Genomic DNA, 18,743 nt, shown 5'->3' with positions numbered 1-18,743 from the left:
TCATCACTGTGTAATCGCTGCAGTGTTGCGCTAAATGTACACCGATCAGGCATAACATTCTGACAACCTGCCTAATATTGTGTTGGTCTCCTTCATGCTGCTAAAACTCCTCTGACCCAGTGAGGCATGGACACAGGACCTCTGGGGATGTCCTCTGGTACCGGGATGGTGACAGTGAATTCTGTGGGTCCTGTGGGTTGCAGGGTTGGTTCTACCAAGATCAGGCTTATCCTGATACATCCCACAGATGCTCAATAAGATTTGGATCTGGGGAGTGTGGAACCCAGGTGAACATCTTAACTCTGTTGTGTTTCCCAGCCCACTCCTGAGCAGTTTTTGTGGTGTGTCCTGGTGCATTGTCCTGCTCAGGGGGGCAGCTGGCATCAAGGACAGCTGTTGCCATGTAGGTTGAGGGGTTGGGAGGGTTGCTTGACCTGCAATGTTTAGGTGGGTGGTACATGTCAAACATCCACATGAATATCAGGACTCGAGGTTTCCCAGCAGAACGTTGCATTACAACAAGATGATCGATGTTATTCACTTCACCTGTCAGTGGTCATAATGTTGTGGCTGATTGATGTATCTTAGTACTGAATGACAAGGTGACCTCTGTATATGCTTCACATTTAATTGATATCATTTTTAAATGATATGTTGAAGTGAAGCAGACAAAAGTGTACTTGTGCCAGCTGATGTGGACTTGTGCTGCAACTGAAACACAGCACACTTGACTGCTTGCATCCGAATATTTGTAATGAATCCTTTAAAACAGGGGAGTGTGTTTAAGTGATCAAAGCTTTACCAGTTCAGTCCTGAAATTTAAGTGAGGTTGTCTTGTTCCACCTTGTAAGTCCAGTTCAATGAACGGTGGTAGAACCCTCTAACATGTTGCACTGACTCATTCAATTTCTGTGAAAGAATGATTTTATCTTAATTTCTTCATCTGAACCCAGGACATGTTCACACAAACACCTCGAAATAGATGATTAATATAATGAAGGCCTGCTGATGCTATAAGGGAAAGCCCTCCGGCCTTCTCAACCCTTAACCAACAGCTACCAAACACTGTGTGGGTACGGTCACGTGCATTGCTATCACTGCCTCATGCATCATTCTGACACACAGGTCTTCCATCATCTCACCACATAATGTCACAGCATGATGGCAAGCACATGGGTTAACACAAATGATTCACTAGGAACAAGGCTGTGAAAGTGCTGGTGCTTGCGATAACACCTAAGCTGTGTCGCAGTAGTTCAAAGGACGTGGCGTTCATGAACAGTGAGGGCTGAATTGAGCATTGGCAGAGGAGGTGATCTTGTCCACTGAGGATTTCTTTTTTATGTCAACAGTTATTTGTGCCCTTAACCCTGTGTCACAAATCGCCACCCATGTTGCCTAGCAACCTTGACAGTTGCAGTTGACAATCTAAGAGCAGTTGGTTTAGCTGTATACTTTCAGTCAACAGTAATGTTAGCATTGTGCTAATGTCATTTCATTTTGACATTTATTCATATGAAAGGTCAACAGTCTCCGAAGACCACAAGAGACGTGGCTATATCTAATAGGTCTGCAAAGCTGGTCAGATACAAAGTCTTCAATGAAGTAGCTCGAACAATCAACCAACAAAAATCTGCAATAGATGGATCATGTTCATTTTGTTGTCTCTCACTTTAGAATAGTGTTATTTTTTAACTGACAAGTGAGTAAGGAAAAGATGGTTTTTACCTTGCTGACATGTTTCAACTGCATCTGCAGTCTTCCTCAGTGTCATCTGATGTGTGATGACGTGTCGTTTTAATCAGGTGAGTGGCCTGACAGACCTGTCAGATTCTGAAAGAAAGAAAAACAAAACACACAGAAAAACCGGACAGTAGGAGCAGCGATATAATCACCATTCCATATATCCGAGGAATAATGGAATCTACACAACGAATACTGAAAAAACACATCAACACGGCAGTAAAACCGCATACAAAACTCTGACAGCTACAGTACAGTAGTACACCCCAAAGATAAAACTAGAACCAGACAAGAAATGGAACATCATATATGAAATTCCATGCAAATTATGTGAGAAAACACACATTAGAGAAACAGGAAGATCATACAACACAAGAAAAAAGGAACATCAGACAGAATGCGAAAAAGAACAATTGGACGACTCACAAGAACACAAGAAGACAAAGCCGATCAAGAAATCTTAAAATCAGCCATCACGGACCACTGTAAAAGAAATAACCACACCATGAACTGGGACAAGGCTGAAGATCATAACATTGGAGGCTAACAAATACAAGCGGTGGATTAAGGAGGCCATAGAGATCAGGCAACGGGTGAGCAGTTCCATGTGGAGACGATTTTTGAATGTACAGCTCTACTGAGGGTATTATTAAATCCTTGAGGCTATTTGAGCAGTTCTGTTAGCTTCCTTCCGGTGTAAGCTGTCATGACATACTTTACTGAGTATGGCATACTAGTAAAGATGAAGGTCATAACCAACAAAGATAGATACAAGAGATGACACCAAAGTTAGAATCTAATAAATATACCACATAGTGCTCTGTGTTTCACGGTTGAGGTGCTAACAGTCAAACTAAGTAAGCCATAACACACGTATAACATGCAAATCATAAGCTTAATAACCTTTCACAAAGAATACTTTTTAATTTGTCAAAAAATTGTTATTTTTACACTACAAATGAAAAAAAATAAAATGACCCACAGCATGACTTCTTCGAACCTGCACTGGGGTTGCAGATGAAAATATGGCACAGTTGCATCACACTGATGTTAATGAGTGTTGTCCCAGATAAATGAGTCGTCTCTTTTCAGATTTTCCATTGAACAGATGGACTAAATTGTAAGTTTGTGAACCAGCTACACATACGCACGCACGCACACACGCACACGCACACACACACACACACACACACACACACACACACACACACACACACACACACACACACACACACACACACACACACACACACACACACACCCCTTGAGGCTAGCCTCCTCCTTCAGCAGGACAACACAGCCTGCAGCATCACAAAAAGTGCTCAGGAGGATTACATCTCAAACCAAAGCACTGACCCAACCTACAAACTCACAGATTAAACTAAGCACTAATATTCTTGATGAATTGAGTCGCTAGTCTGAATAGTGCTTTGAAACTGCCATGTAAACATTTTTTGTCCAATTCACACCATCAGTTTTTACAGCAGCCTGCTGTTAAGTGACATTTTTGGTTTTTGGTTCCAAAAAAACATTAGATCTAAAGTTTTCAATTGAGTCTTAGAAAAACAGCACGCTGTTGTTAGAAATGACTGCATTTTAATGTCAGTGTAGATGTAGATATAGATGTAGCTAAAGATATAAATATTGATTTAGGTGGGTGGTACAAACATCCATGTGAATATCAGGACTCTAGGTTTCCCAGCAGAACGTTGCATTGTGAAAAGATGAACGATGTTATTCACTTCATCTGTCAGTGGTCATAATGTTGGCTGGTCGGTGTATAGATATAGATATAACTGTAGATATATAGATATAGGTATATTGATATCGATATAGCTCTCTTTCTCTCTCTCGCTCTATATATATATATATATATATATATATATATATATCCTTCTTGCAGCTGCATGGTCAAAAAACTTTTTCCTTTCTCAGCCACACCCAGATAGATGCTGTGGCAGCTGGTCTTGAAGCCTTCACCTTAGGCTCCACCTACAGCTTCCTCAAGGGCACACCTGTACACACACTCTCTCTCCATTCCTCCCATTCACATAAACATACTAATAAAAAGAAAGAATGTGTGAAAAGCAACACAAATGGCAATTTGGCTCCTACAAATTGGAAAACTGCCAAAAACTGCCAAAATGAAACAATTACAATATAAAACAAACAACCAGCAAGGACAACAAATAATTGGAAAAATAAAATAAATAACCAGGAAAAAAAATAATCAAATGGAAAAATAACCAAAAAATGAAACAAACCACTGAAAAAATAAAATACTAGATCTCTGGGAACTCCTTCAAGACTGTTGGAAAACCATTTCAGGTTCATTCACTGAGAGAATGACAAGAGTGTGCAAAGCAGTAATCAAAGCAATGGGTGGCTGTTTTGAAGAATCCAAAATATAAAACATGCTTTGTTGTTTAGTACATAATTCCATATGTGTTCATTCATAGTTTTGATGCCTTCAGTGAGAATCTACAATGTAAACAGTCATGAAAATAAAGAAAAACCATTAAATGAGAAAGTGTGTCCAAACCTTTGGGTGTGTGCGTGCGTGTGTGCGTGCGTGTGTGTGTAGCGTTCCCTCCAGTGATTATCCACCATGAACGTCCCCAGAATGCTCCAAAGAAGAAAAATGGCCTAAACTTCCTCTTTTAAGACATCTTCCTGTTACACTGAAATGTCAGTAGTGTGTGTGAGAGCATTTCGGTAGTGTGTATGTGAGAACATTTCAGTAGTGTGTGTGAGAGCTTTTCAGTCGTGTGTGAGAGCATTTCAGTAGTGTGTATGAGAGAACGTTTCAGTAGTGTGTGTGAGAGAACGTTTCAGTAGTGTGTGTGAGAGAACGTTTCAGTAGTGTGTGTGAGAGCGTTTCAGTAGTGTGTGTGAGAGCGTATCAGTAGTGTGTATGAGAGAAAGTTTCAGTAGTGTGTGTGAGAGAATGTTTCAGTAGTGTGTGTGAGAGAACGTTTCAGTAGTGTGTGTGAGAGAACGTTTCAGTAGTGTGTGTGAGAGCGTATCAGTAGTGTGTATGAGAGAACGTTTCAGTAGTGTGTGTGAGAGAATGTTTCAGTAGTGTGTGTGAGAGAACGTTTCAGTAGTGTGTGTGAGAGCGTTTCAGTAGTGTGTATGAGAGAACGTTTCAGTAGTGTGTGTGAGAGCGTTTCAGTTGTAAATGTGTGAGGTTTTTACTATAATGTGTGAATATGTTTACTTTCATATGTGTGTGTGAATGGTAATCCTAAATAATGTCCCTGATGGCCCCTCATATTCGATGTTCCATCTGCATAAATTGTGCTAAGCTGCACTCAGTTTGGAGATCATAATGATTTTGCTGCTGTGATGCAACAGCTGTTAAACAAGTTAAAAATTAAAGAAAAGAGGACATCATTCGACATTTGTCTTTTTATATGGGTTGGTCATCCTGTGATACTGAGGGGAATGAAGCTGGGCTCTGATAGGGTGTAATTTGGGGACAGAGTTCACGTCTGGTGGGTTCTGGTCTAGTTTAAGCCCTGGGATCCCCAAAGTGTTTAGTACTAAATAACTAAAAAATGAACACAATGAAATAAATGAAGAAATGGCCTTTTCAGAAAATCAATACTATAAGGACAAATGTTGGAAATATCCCGACATGTTTCAATTATTAACTTATTACATGAAATAATATTGCTTCTTTTCATAATCCATAAACAGATTGCAATGGATTACCAGGCATTTAAAGGGTCATTCCAGAACTGGAGGACATTGTCCCACCCACCAATGACCAAACTGAATCTAAAAAAAACTGTTAAAATGAAACTTAAATTTCCTTCTTTTTTGCTGTTATTTTTTCATTGATGTCTCTTGTAATTGTGGGTAAATATTTTTAATCGATATAATATTTTAAATAATAATTAATATTCACTCAACCCTTTTACCATAACCTTACATTGTCAGCCTTGATTGAATGTCTCACTCTACCATGCAATCCTTTTTGTTAAGGTTTTGCGTATTTTTGTATTAAGTTTGGGTTAGTTTTTCCCCAGTTTAGTTTCCTGTTCTTCCTTGAGTTGAGTATTGTTTATTGATAAGGAATAAATTTATTTGAAACTTCCGTCTGTCAGCCTGATCTGTTTCTGCACTTCTCTGACCTGTCCCTGGACCAAACATTAGCATGGATTGTCAACCCTGTTACTATGATTAAACAAAACATAAGATAAAAATGGTACCCTTGATTGTAAACTGAGCTAATCAAGCCTTTGATAATTTATTGCCTATTAGTAATTAATATGGAGCAGAATATTGTGAAAGAGTTTATTTTTCCAAAAATTTGGAAGCCCAAATGTCCTCCAATTCTGAAATGACCCATAAGCTGCTAACACAATGCTGAACAGGCACAAAGCATTAAATATCAAACAGGGATCAAACTTTAACCTTTTTAGTATTCACTAGTTATGCATTCTCCTCTATTCTATGCACACAAGGAAGGAGCTTTTACAGAAACCCGCCCGGTGTCTATCTAAGCTCCTCAGATTACAGCGAGTAGACTGAAGTGAAAGGTTTTGACATTTAAAGTGTTTTCATGAAAAGACAATGACTTCCCTGCAACACATCAATCCCAGAGCGAGAGGAATCAGAGTGTCGCCACAAAGTTTTCTCCAAAGTCTGGCTGAACACATTACACAGGAGATCACACAGGTAAGTGCCATTTTTGAAGGATAAAGAAAAAATAAAATGAAGCAAAAACCTCATCACCAAACTAATCTTAAGAAAGATACATTTCTCTTCCATTATTAATGCAATGTTTTTATTTAAAGGGGGAAAGCGGTATTTAAAGCTTGTTGTAGCCAAAATACCGTAAATTTCTCAGTTTTAGAAATTGCCACCTGGTCTTCCATGCAGATCACTTGAAGTTTTGAGACACTCCAGGATGTCTTTCATCCAGCTTTTTTTTTTTTTTGTAAGTAAATGCCTATGGAGATTCTCAGGTCGAGTCATGGTCCTACGTTAGAAGGCATCTGAACCTCTCTTTTGCTTCTTAGAGGCACTCGCACATTTCACCCATGAGTCTGCCACTTCTAGAGTCATTCCAGAATTAGAGGACATTTGGTCTTCAAAGTTTTTGAATAACAAACCTTCTCGTTTACAATTTTCTGCGCCATATTCATCAATAATAGGTGATAAACTATCAAAGGCTTGATTGGCTCAGCTTACACATCAATGGTACCATTTTAATTCCATGTTTTATTTGCTGTTTGCTAGCCCTACTCTAATCACAGTAACATGCTAATGTTAGCTTTTTCTCAGGAGTAGAAGCTTGATATTTAGATAGCTGTTACTGCTGACCAAGAGGACAAACTGACTGATGGAAAATAGCCAAGAAAAGAGTAATAAGAATTTGTCTTATCCTGATAATTTGAGGTAGAGTGAGACATTCAATCAAGGCGGACAATGTTATGAGAACATGAAAAATAGAAGAGAGGACATAGCTTTGCTCTACACATTCTTTAGGGAAACTGATGATGATTCCAGCGTATCATACTCTCCCCCCTAAATCATGATTCAAAGCTGGTCAGTCACCCCAAAGTCAGTGACTCAAGGTGTAAATGTTCAAAAAAAAAACAAAAAAAGAAATGTGGGGATCACAGGATAAATAAATGCTCAAAAGAAGATGAAATTGCATCTTTTACAACACTAAAGATGTTGTTTTTGTTGTTCAACTGCCTGGAGAGAGACTGTTTTGTAAGAACCTGATAAGTGGTGATGTTGGCCCCGTCCTTGAGGAGGTCTACAGTCCAAACTGGATGTGACCGTGTCCTGCTTTAACATGTGTTCTCCTGCAGAAGGTGCACAAACCCTTTAAGGAGGTGATGGATGTCAGCTCAGGTGATCCTCACAGAGCAGGAATGAAGCCCGTCTCATTTGTTCGACAGGTTAGTTTTGTGCTTTTGCACGATTCAGTTGATATAAAAGTTATGGAAGCGACTCCTTGCACACATTTAAAGTCTTTGTTATCATGTGTTGTGTGATATGCTTTGTAGCCATGTTGTCTGTTGTGTTTTTGAACTGGATATCCTGCACATAAATAGATTTTTACCTCAGGAAAGCACTTTCTTGAGTGAACAAAACTATTTTTATGTATTCATGATTCTGTCCTGTATTGTCAGGTCTTGGCAGCGTGTTTGTACCCTGAGCTGCTGACAGACCAAAGCTTTCCTCTGGATGTCAGGCTGAGAGCTCAGAGGCTGCTGGAGGCCTGCGATGGCGGAAGTGTGGGTGAAGCTTGTGAAAAAGTCTAACACTTGACAGAATGATGTTTAACGCACATGTATACAAATATTATACCTTATGACTGGACTCCTAGGTTCATACACTGCTTCCTCTGGGCTGCTTCATGTCAGGCAAAGCATCGCTGAGTTCATCATAAAGCGAGATGCTGGAGTTCCTTCATGCACCAAAAACGTCTTTATTTCATCTGGTTCTCAAAAGGCACTGATGGTATGAAGATACTATAATTATTACTAGCATTTACTGTTATTGAAGGGATAATTAAAGGATGACTGTGGCCATAATTTGTCATTTTGTCCACCATTTCTATCAGTTATAGTACAATTGTGCTGACAAAGATAACTGCTGACTCCTGCGATCACAGTAATGTCAATGCAACATAATCAGACAAGGAAAAATCAAGAGCAGTCACACAATAAGATGCTTGTAAACAACATAATATGCCATATTATCTAAACTGAAGAGTAGCCCCTTACAGGATCTTTGAGAAACTGTTGGAGGAACAAAATGTAAAGCGGAAGATGGACAGATTTTTGACAGAATGAGTAAAAAATATTGTTGCAGGTGAACTCTGACCTCTGTAGACCCTCTGCCTTAGTGCACTATTTAACTAAATTACAGAATTAGTTAAAATGGATGATATAAACAAGAAGGTCTACCACAGTCCTTTCTGGATTGAATCTGATTAGTCGTGGGTTCATACACCAAGAAGACAATGACTCCAAGCATATTTCAAAGCTGTGCAGAGACTACTGGACCAAGAAAAAGGAATCTGGAGTACTGGAAGTGATGGACTGGCCAAGTCAAAGTCCAGACTAGAATCCTATTGAACAGATCTGGGAATTATTGAATTCCAAAATAGATTGCACAAAAATTCCATTCAAAGCAAGTCTCTGGGAACAGCTAGAAACTGTTCGAAACTCAATAACAAAAGAGACTGTGGAAAAGTCCATGAAAACAATGGCAGTAAGAATGCAAGACGTTGTCAGGGCCAAAGTAGGTCATAGAAAATATTAAGATGTTTGGTTAATATCTGAATGGACTATGTAGTGGTTCCAGTTTGTTATTTGTCTAATAAATATCAATACAATTTTTAGCTTGAAACCAATTTTTGACAGATTTCAAAAACTTCTCGTTATGACAGGTAGTCTAATAATGTTTTAAAGCACTGTTTAATTTCTAAAAGCTTGTCTAATCAATTCATCCATCCATCCATTACCTATACATCTCTTAATCCTCATTAGGGTCGCAGGGGTCTGGAGTCTATCCCAGCTGACTGAGGGTGAAGGCAGGGGACACTCTGGACAGGTCATTAGTCTTATCACAGGGCTACATATAGAAACAAACAATCACACTCACATTCACACCTATGGACAATTTAGAATCACCAATTAACCTCAGCATGTTTTTGGACTGTGAGAGGAAGCCGGAGAATCCACACATGCACAGGGAGAACATGTAAACTCCATGCAGAAAGATCCCAGGCCCAGGTCTAGACGCAAGCCGGGGATCTTGTAGCTGCAAGGCAACAGTGCCAACCACCTCACCACTGTGCAGCCATTAATTATCTAATAAACAATAACCAAAAATAAGAAAAGAAAACATGGCTGTAAAATCCTTTAAAGTCCTGAGTGGAAAATTACACAAATAAACAGCATAATTGTGGATTACTGTGTTTAGATTATTGTGAGGCTGCTGGCCAGTGGAGAGGGGGAGATTCAGACAGGGGTGCTGACCCCCATGCCCTCCCCACACACACTGCCTACTCTGCTGGATGAGGGTGAGGTGGCTCTGGTGCCCTACCGGCTGGTGGAGGAGCGAGGTTGGGCTGTAGACCTGGACGAGCTGCACCGAGCTGTGACTACTGCTAGGGGGCGCTGCCAGCCCAGAGCAATTTACATCAGCAACCCAGGAAACCCCACAGGAAACCAGCATGCAACAGGTAAAATAAATAAACATTACTCACTATTAATACTGCTGTTTGTCCTTCTAGGCCACGTGCAAAGCAGGGAATCAATAGAGGAAGTGATTCGGTTTGCAGCAGCTGAGGGACTCCTACTGTTTGTTGATGAGGTGTCTATGCACTCTGTCCTCAGATTGGACTTTAATTCAAGAACTGTCAGTTTTCTTTATCCATCAGTGCTTTTCTTCTGCCCTCCAGGTTTACCAGGACAGCGTGACTGGACTGGACAGAGAGTTTATTTCCTATAAGAGAGTCCTGTTTGAGATGGGCAAAGAGTATGCAGAGACTGTGGAGCTGGTCTCCTCCCACTCTTTGTCCTGCTCCTGCATAGCAGAGTGAGTCTGTCTCAGAATCATCAACACTATCTTACATCCTTCATAGACACGCAGAGTAGAAGGTTTTTTTTTTTTTTTTTTTTTTTAACTGTCAGCACATCTCATTGAATTACAGAAAGTGATAATGCATTATTCCACCTTACAGTGCAATTAGACTCAGTGGCTCTCAGCCTTTCTTCAAGTCACAGTCTTCAACCATTTTCACCTGATTTTATGTTGTTCTGTTTAACAGGCTGAACCTCCAAACCTGCTGATGGGCTTTGAAAAAATCCTCAAATTACTCCCTTTATCTGACCCAGAAATAGACAAACACATATGTTAATGTATCATGTGTGATGTGCAGCCAACCAAATCTAAGCTTAATAAATGTAATCCTGATATTTAATCAGAATCACTTTATTCTACGTGCCTTATTCCAAAATGCAAAAATAAATAAATAAACAGTTTGTGGGGATCCTGTAAAAAAAAACAAAAAAAAAAAAAACAGAATAAATAAATAAATCTCTATTACACAGAGCAACTGAGAAGACATGTCTGACTCAGCTGTGACCAACAGTTGTGTGGCAAGAATTGAGGGAATTTCAAAGTGAACTGCAGGCAGAGGGGACGACAAGAGACAGTGAGAAGACCAAAAAATAAATAAAACAAAAACAACAAACATAATCAATAATGTCAATGCAGCAGTTGTTAGAAGATAAATTCAGCATGGTAAAACATCTTTGTGGAGTTACTGTGAAAAACACCAACTTTGTAGAAGCTGTAAAAATGTCAATAACAAAATGTCTCTACAATGTGGACTTTGTGTAGTTAACATCTGTGCACGCTTAGAAAAATGTTGGACATGTTCATTCCATTTGTTTATTTATCTTATTATTATTATTTTTTTTTTAGTTTTTGCAAAGCAAATAATCAAAGAAATTGGACTTTTATTTTGTATAATTTATGTCAGTATCACTTTGTCACCCTGCACAAAAGACTCCATGGCTTCTATAGAAGTACAGGACTGTTAGTTTTGATATTTATTATATTATAGCCACACTGAAAAAAGAAAAAAATGCCTAGGAACTGCTTAGTGTTTAGAGGGTTGATTTAGAGAACCAGGGTAACTGGCTTGAACTGAAGAAGACTCTTAAATTTCCTAATTAATTCATTTCCATTGGAAATATAGGACATTAAATACTTGCTCAGTAACCGTGTTGGCAGTGCTTAGTCTAATTAAAATGTCTAATGTCTAATTAAAAGGTGTAATAAATGATTGAATAAACCAAATAAATCTGTTATCTGTGTCCTAGGTGTGGTCAGAGGGCAGGGTACATGGAGATAGTCAACATGGACCCAGAGGTGATGCATTTTGTTGATACCATGCTGTGCACTGTGCCATGTGCAGCTTGCTCTGGACCTCATGCTCAACCCACCAAAGCCTGGAGACCCTTCATATGACACACACACACAGGTAAGCTAACAAGGAGGTCTGCAAGAGTGGCTGGCATTCAGCATTATATCACTCCTTAAAATCAGCTTTCTGTTGTTCTGTTCACCAAAGGAGACCTTCCTCACTCGGACCACTCTGTCCCAGAATGCTCAGCGGGCTCTGGAGCTCCTGAGTGATCTACCAGGGATCAGCTGCCAGCCAGCGATGGGGGGAATCTACCTTTATCCACGTCTGCATTTACCATCTGAGTTTACGCAGCTAGCCAAGATGGGAAACGTCACAAGAACCTTCATGTTCATGTAAAAAAATGTAGTGTGATGTGGTAAAAGACTAAAGTTTTTACATGGTTTAGCAATCCTATCACAACAGCCTAAGATTTTATCAAGCGCAGCAAGAAGTCTTTTTTATTTCCATGCATGCTGTTTCATGTTTTCCATCTGCTATATGTTTAGCTTAGTGAATATTAGCTTTGATTGACTGTTGTTAAAGTCCTTTCTAAATTATATGAGTACTTGTTCAAATGTGACACAATAGGGTCCTAAATGAACAGCAGTATGGAACGAGTTCAAAGACACCAGGTTAGTTGGAGATACAGTGTACAGTATGGATTCATTTGTAATAGATATAATAGTCACTGCTACTGCTTGTTGCTCTGAAAAAGATACACATGTGCCTATTTTAGACCAAAATGCACTTATAAAATTAATAAGCCTTACTTAGAAACTTAGGATTTCACAGATTTGAAACTTGTAAGTTGGTGACATTTTGAGGCCTACGCTTGTATGATACAGTCCTTAGATCTGGTCAGTGAGCAGCTTGGTTTAAATAAAAAAAATTTAAAAAATAGAAACGCCACCATCTACACAACAGTTGGTGCTGCAGAAAGTATCCATCCATCCATCCATCCATCCATCCATCCATCCATCCATCCATCCATCCATCCATCCGAGTCGTGGGGGGCTGGAGTCTATCCCAGCTGACTGAGGGTGAAGGCAGGGGACACCTGGACAGGTCACCAGTCTGTCACAGGGCTACACATAAAGACAAACAACAACTCACATTTACACCTACAGACAATTTAGAATCACCAATTAACCTCAGCATGTTTTTGGACTGTGGGAGGAAGCTGGAGAACCTGGAGAAAACCCACGCATGCACAGGGAGAACATGCAAACTCCATGCAGAAAGATCCACATGAACCAGGAATCTTCTAGATGCAAGGCGACAGTGCTACCCACCTCACCACTGTGCAGCCCCTGCAAATAACAGTTAAATAATGAATTACTTTGTCAAGTATTCCTGTTTCTCTCTTATCGTGGTGTCTGTTTTAGATGCTGGAAGTGGAAGCAGATGTTCTGTACTGTCAGAAGTTACTGGAAGAGGAGGGTGTGTTTGTGGGTGCAGGGCACCACGGTGGAACAACCAGCAGCCACCATGTGAGGTGAGAGACCAAAAATGATAGAACCACATTAACATGGCACTGTATGTTGCATTTTCTCCAAAAGGTGTTTGTCTTGTGTCTTCTGTCTCATAGGTTATGTGTCCTTGTTCCTCCTGACACCATGGAGGAGGTCCTGACTCGCCTCTGTTCCTTTCACCTTTGCCTCATGGACGGCCACTGTGACCCCGACTAAAGTCAGAAGGATAATAACAAGGAGGAAAAGATCAACCTGCAGTTTTCCCCCATCTCATTTTTCCTGAAAGAGGCTTCTTAATATAGAAATCATCTTCATCCTCAAAGTATCAATTGTTTTAAGTCCTTATGAAATTGATATTTGACAATTACACTGAGAAAAATACTCAGACACAAGCATTTTCTCCTTTGATAATTAGTGTATTTCTGTACTTGATCCCCATTTTGTACATCAGGAATGCATACACTGTCTGTTTTGACTCAAAGCTGAGGCTCTGTTTTATGAATCAATTGGTGGGTTTGAAAAGAGTTTGGATGCTGAACAGAAGAGAAAGAAAATGAATAAAGAGCAGAAGAGTCGGATAAGAAAGTCATAGAGGAGTATTGTAAAAAAAAATCTTCATTAAAAAGCATTTAACAGAATAGAAAAAAGAACAATAGTACAAAAATGAAAGTTGAAATACATGGTACTGCATAGTTTGAGCTGCGTCTCACCACCAGTTGGTTCTTTTGCCAGAGGACATGTGAACATACTTTATGCTGTAGCACTATAACAACATTATAACAACATAGTAGACCACATATGAGACTGTAGGATTTCATGCTAGATACACACTACTGTTCAAAACGTTGGTGTCACCCAGGCAATTTCATGTTTTCCATGAAAATTCACACTTTTATTCATGTGCTAACATAACTGCACAAGGGTTTTCTAATCGTCAATTAGCCTTTCAACACCATTAGCTAACACAATGTAGCATTAGAACACAGGAGTGATGGTTGCTGGAAATGTTCCTCTGTACCCCTATGGAGATATTCCATTAAAAATCAGCTGTTTCCAGCTAGAATAGTCATTTACCACATTAACAATGTCAAGACTGTATTTCTGATTAATTTTTTGTTATCTTCATTGAAAAAAAACTTGATTTCGTTCAAAAATAAGGACATTTCTAAGTGACCCCAAACTTTTGAACTGTAGTGTATATAAAAATGTAGAATATGGAAATAAATCAATATGTACAGAAAATGTAAGTGTGTGAGTTCCTACTACCTTTTCATCTTGTGCTGGTTGGTGGAACGACACAGCAGCTGCATCGAGCTCAACGGCCTGGAAAGAGTTTTACAACCTCAACAGATTAAATAATAGTTTTCTTTCCAGTTTTCAGAGTTCCAGTCTGCAGATCAGGCTTCAGAGAATATTTTGCTCGTTCCGTCACAGTCTGATGCACTCTTTCTCATTAAACTTTCACTGCACTGTGACTGTGATGCCAGGGGTCAGGGGCCTCTATGCAGTTTGCACCACTCCAGACCCTAATGCCTTTCCCTGTAAGTGGTGGATCAGTGGGCTGTCCTGGAACACTGGACCAGCACTTTACCCTTACAGAGGTCCTTTAAGTTTGACTATCCAGCCTGTACGTGTTTTGTGGAGCTGAATAAAGCCTACAGCCCTGTGAAGGGCACTGGTGGCAGTAAGTACCAGGTGATTGCTATGAGCCATCTGATCCTTGTACAACCAAAGTGAGAGCTGCATTTGGTTCTTTGCGCACAGTTGAAGAACGTTTCCACTGGCTGCTGCCACTTTTCTCTGATCCTGTTTGTGATATTGATTAACAACATCTCAATGAGCAGCCGAGGGGAGGAAGGTGTTCGGTTTGGGAATCTAATTTGCATCTGTGCTTTTTGCAGACTATGTGGTTTTGCAGGTATAATGAAGCTGTAATAGTTGCTCACAGGAGCACATTGTAGACAAGTTTGAAGCAGCCACAATGATAGTTAATGGTTCTCTGGCAGGGTCAGGGGCAATTTGCTTCCCGAGTATCTTGGGATTTTGTTCACGGGTGATGAGAACTTGGAGTGTGAGATGAGCAGATGGGTTAGTGCAGCATCAGCATTAATTGCGGGCATTGTACCAGAGTATTATGGTGGAGAGGGAGCTGAGCTGGAAGCCAAAGCTCTCGATTTACCAGTCAGTTTACATTCCAACCCTCACGTATGGGCGTGAGCTCTGAATAGTAAACAAACAAATGAGATCATTGATACAAGTAGTCTAAATGAGTTTCCTTGGTAGAGTGGCTGGGCTCAGCCTCAGAGACCTGGTGAAGAGCTTTAACAGCTGGAGGGAACTTGGAGAAGCGTTGCTGCTCCTTTGCATCAGAAAGAGCCTGCTCAGGTGGTTTGGGGATCTGATCAGGATGCTTCCGGGGTGCCTTTCTTTAGAGGGTTTGCAGGCAGGAGGGACTAGAAAGCGCTGCTGGCAAGAGAGACGTCTGGAATTTTGATTAGCCTGCTGTCACCAATGACCTGACCCCGGCTGAGTGGAAGAAAATGGATGGATGCTTGTGACAAATCATTTCTTTCTTCGGCAAAAATATGCAACATTTTTTTCTCAAAATGAAAATGCAAGCAACACAGATTAATGAATTTTGTTCATACACATGTAGTGAGAAGCTTCTCACTACATGTGTATGAACAATATTCATTAATAACTACACAAAAATGCCCCTATTATCAGTGTCTGAAATAACTCTGTATTTCCACTATACTGTACATATTTACCCCCTGCCATTACATGTCAGGGTCAGAGAGCAAATTACCCATCATAACTGGCTCTAAAATTTCTACAGTGAAAATAAATGAGTTCCATCTAATGTATGCTAACTTCTGCAAACAATACAGAAATATATGCAATATATACATTGTCTAGATGAGATAAAGGACTAGGCGTAGCTCAACAGCTGTTAGCAGAGACACTAAATGATGTATTTAGTGACTGTTGGGAATGAACAGAATATGTATTACAGAGATTTGTGAATAAATGAAAAATGGAATCATTTTGGACAAATCGGTCCAAGGGTTTCTCTGATATTACAGTGAGAAAAAAAAAAGCGAACAAACAAAAAATGCCAAAGTCACTATTGAAAAATTCAAAGCAAAAGAAAAAACAAAACAAACAAACAAAAAAACCCCATAATAACCTACCAAATAGTTCAGCAGACTATGAAACTTCCAGGTGTTTTCTATTAATTACCTCGGCTGTGGCAGCTTACCACTGTGTAATTTGTCAGGGGACAGTTTTACAAAGAATCTAACATTTGTCTACACATCTCACAGTAACATAAAACTGGAGTTATCACTGATGACTGATTGATCTAACATTACCTACCAGCTTGCCCAGGTTGACTAATGCTGACTTTAGTGCCTAATTTAGATTTATTGTTAGTCCTTTGACAAAAGTGTGTAATCATTTATAGTCTATAATTTTAGCCATTTGATTTTAATTATCTTTGTTGCAAAAACTAAAAACATTTCAGTCCAGTTGTTGAGTTTTTAGTTGTTTTTTTGTACCATCTAAATATTTTATGGCACAGTTGCCATCTTTGTGTACGGTTACCATGGTTATAGTGTTATTCTGTTCTATAGCAGGGTTATTGGTAAAAGCTCAATGTCAATCTGCTTTCATTAAATCCAGTTGAACTCTGAACAGCTCTCCTGTCCTTCCTGCTCTCCTATCAGACATGAGCAGCAGCTCATACAGTAGATGATTCACTCACTTGTTTATTCCTGTTCGCTGTCTGGGTTAGTTCTGAGAAGAGACACTAAGTGCTTTGAAAACATTAATAAAATCATCCAACAGTATCTCTTTAGTGAGCATGTAGAGGAAGTTTGAGGTGGAGTTAATCAATGAACCTGGAACTTTCCTCCTGGCAACATTACTATATCTGCAGGAACATAATGTTAACGTACATCCACGTCAGTTGTTTAGATGTCAGTTCTCACGGTAATCTGCCGTAGGCTTTAGTTTATAAACCTGTTTTTTATTAGGACCACTAGATGACATAACTGGCTTTAATGACACGTCACAGTCCTGAATGTAAGGACTTTCTAATTAAGCATTACAACAGGTCAGACTGATAAATCTACTGAACAAGAGACATTTTGAAAAAAAAAAACACTTTATATTATAAAAATGGTTACTTTATTTGACCACTCCATCTTGAACAGGTTGAAATTTAACCATATTTTATTTATTGACAGAAAGCGTAAATCATTTCTTGATTGTTACTTTTTTTGTTTTAGTTTTGTCTGATTCAGGGACTGAGAAGTGAGCAGGATGTCCTCCATCATTTACATGTGAAATCTGCTTGTTTGTCATTCACTTATGTGATCATTTACTCATGCACACCATGCCCCAGAAGTTCGTTCTCCCCAGAAAAACAAAGCTCAAAGACTGCATATGCAATATAATCAGTTTATTCAATAATCAGTATTTCCTCTTTTCATCTTGATCATGGCTTTCAGTCTTTCAGGCATGAAACGTACGATGTTCTTGATTGTGGATGGTTCTATCTTCCCCCACTCTCACACAGCCCGAGAGTTGAGCTGTTTCGTGGTGGTCAGTGGTGGACTGGTGAAGATGCGACTGTTCAGGATTCCCCAACAGTTCTCAGTTGGGTTGAGGTCAGAGGAGTTTGGTGACCATTCCTCCTTATGCAGAAAACCAGGAAGATGCTCAGAACACCATTGCTGAGTCACGCAGGCAGTGTGAGCAGCGGCACCATCTAGCATAAAAAACAATTCTTAACGTCTGTTAAACATTTTTCTTTCAGTCTGTCATGATCCCTGCTCCAGCCCCTGTCCTTCTCCCTCCACTTCCCTCCTTGTCCCTCTGCATCTGTCTGTCTGTTTTGTCCTGTCTGTTTCTCTGGCTCCCTCTTTCTGCATCTGTCTTCCTGTCTCTCTCTCTCTCTCTCTCTCTCCCTTCTGTCTCCCTGTTGCTCTGTTTACCTGCAGTCTGCTGATTGCAGCAAGTGGAGACAGCTGCAGTGATTAGCACAGCTGTCAGTAATCACCTCCTGCAATATAAGATCAGCTCTTTCATTAGACTGCAATTGCCACATTTGGACCCAGCTCTCCCCTGTATTCCCAGGGGTTCTGTCTCCCTCCAGCTTCTGGATTCCCTGTGCTTGCTTGCTACTTTAGTTTAGCGCCTGTGGTTTTTGTGAGTACACTGGTTGTTTACTTTAGTTTTTACTGTTTGGGTTTTTTCTTAGATTTATGTGTTGGGCTTAGTAGGTATTTTTTTGTTAGGGTTTTGCATATTTCTGTATGAAGTTTAGTTTAGTTCTTCCCCAATTTAGTTTCCTATTCTTTCTTGAGTTCAATTTGTTTTTGGTAAAAGAATAAATTTATTTGAACCTTCTGTCTCTCAGCCTGATCTGTGTCTGCTCTTGGGTTCTCCAACCTGCCCCCATGACACAGTCAGAGGCCAGGACTTTTTCCTCCTGGCCACAACTGGTGGTAGAATGTTGTTGGTGTAACATTATACAATAACAGTGGTAGCAGGAAGTATAATGTGCAGCT

At 39.8% G+C, this 18,743-nt stretch overlaps 1 pseudogene; it reads left to right on the top strand.

The window, feature by feature from the left end:
* The first annotated feature begins 6,321 nt into the window (after positions 1-6,321).
* On the top strand, positions 6,322-14,441 carry LOC111588197 (alanine aminotransferase 2-like; annotated as a pseudogene).
* Positions 14,442-18,743: the final 4,302 nt, after the last annotated feature.

The sequence above is a fragment of the Amphiprion ocellaris genome, unplaced genomic scaffold, assembly GCF_022539595.1.
Source record: "Amphiprion ocellaris isolate individual 3 ecotype Okinawa unplaced genomic scaffold, ASM2253959v1 Aocel_unscaffolded126, whole genome shotgun sequence".
NCBI classification, from domain to species: Eukaryota; Metazoa; Chordata; class Actinopteri; family Pomacentridae; genus Amphiprion; species Amphiprion ocellaris.
Note: the sequence above shows the minus strand (reverse complement) of the source record. Positions and strands in the feature narration are given on the sequence as shown.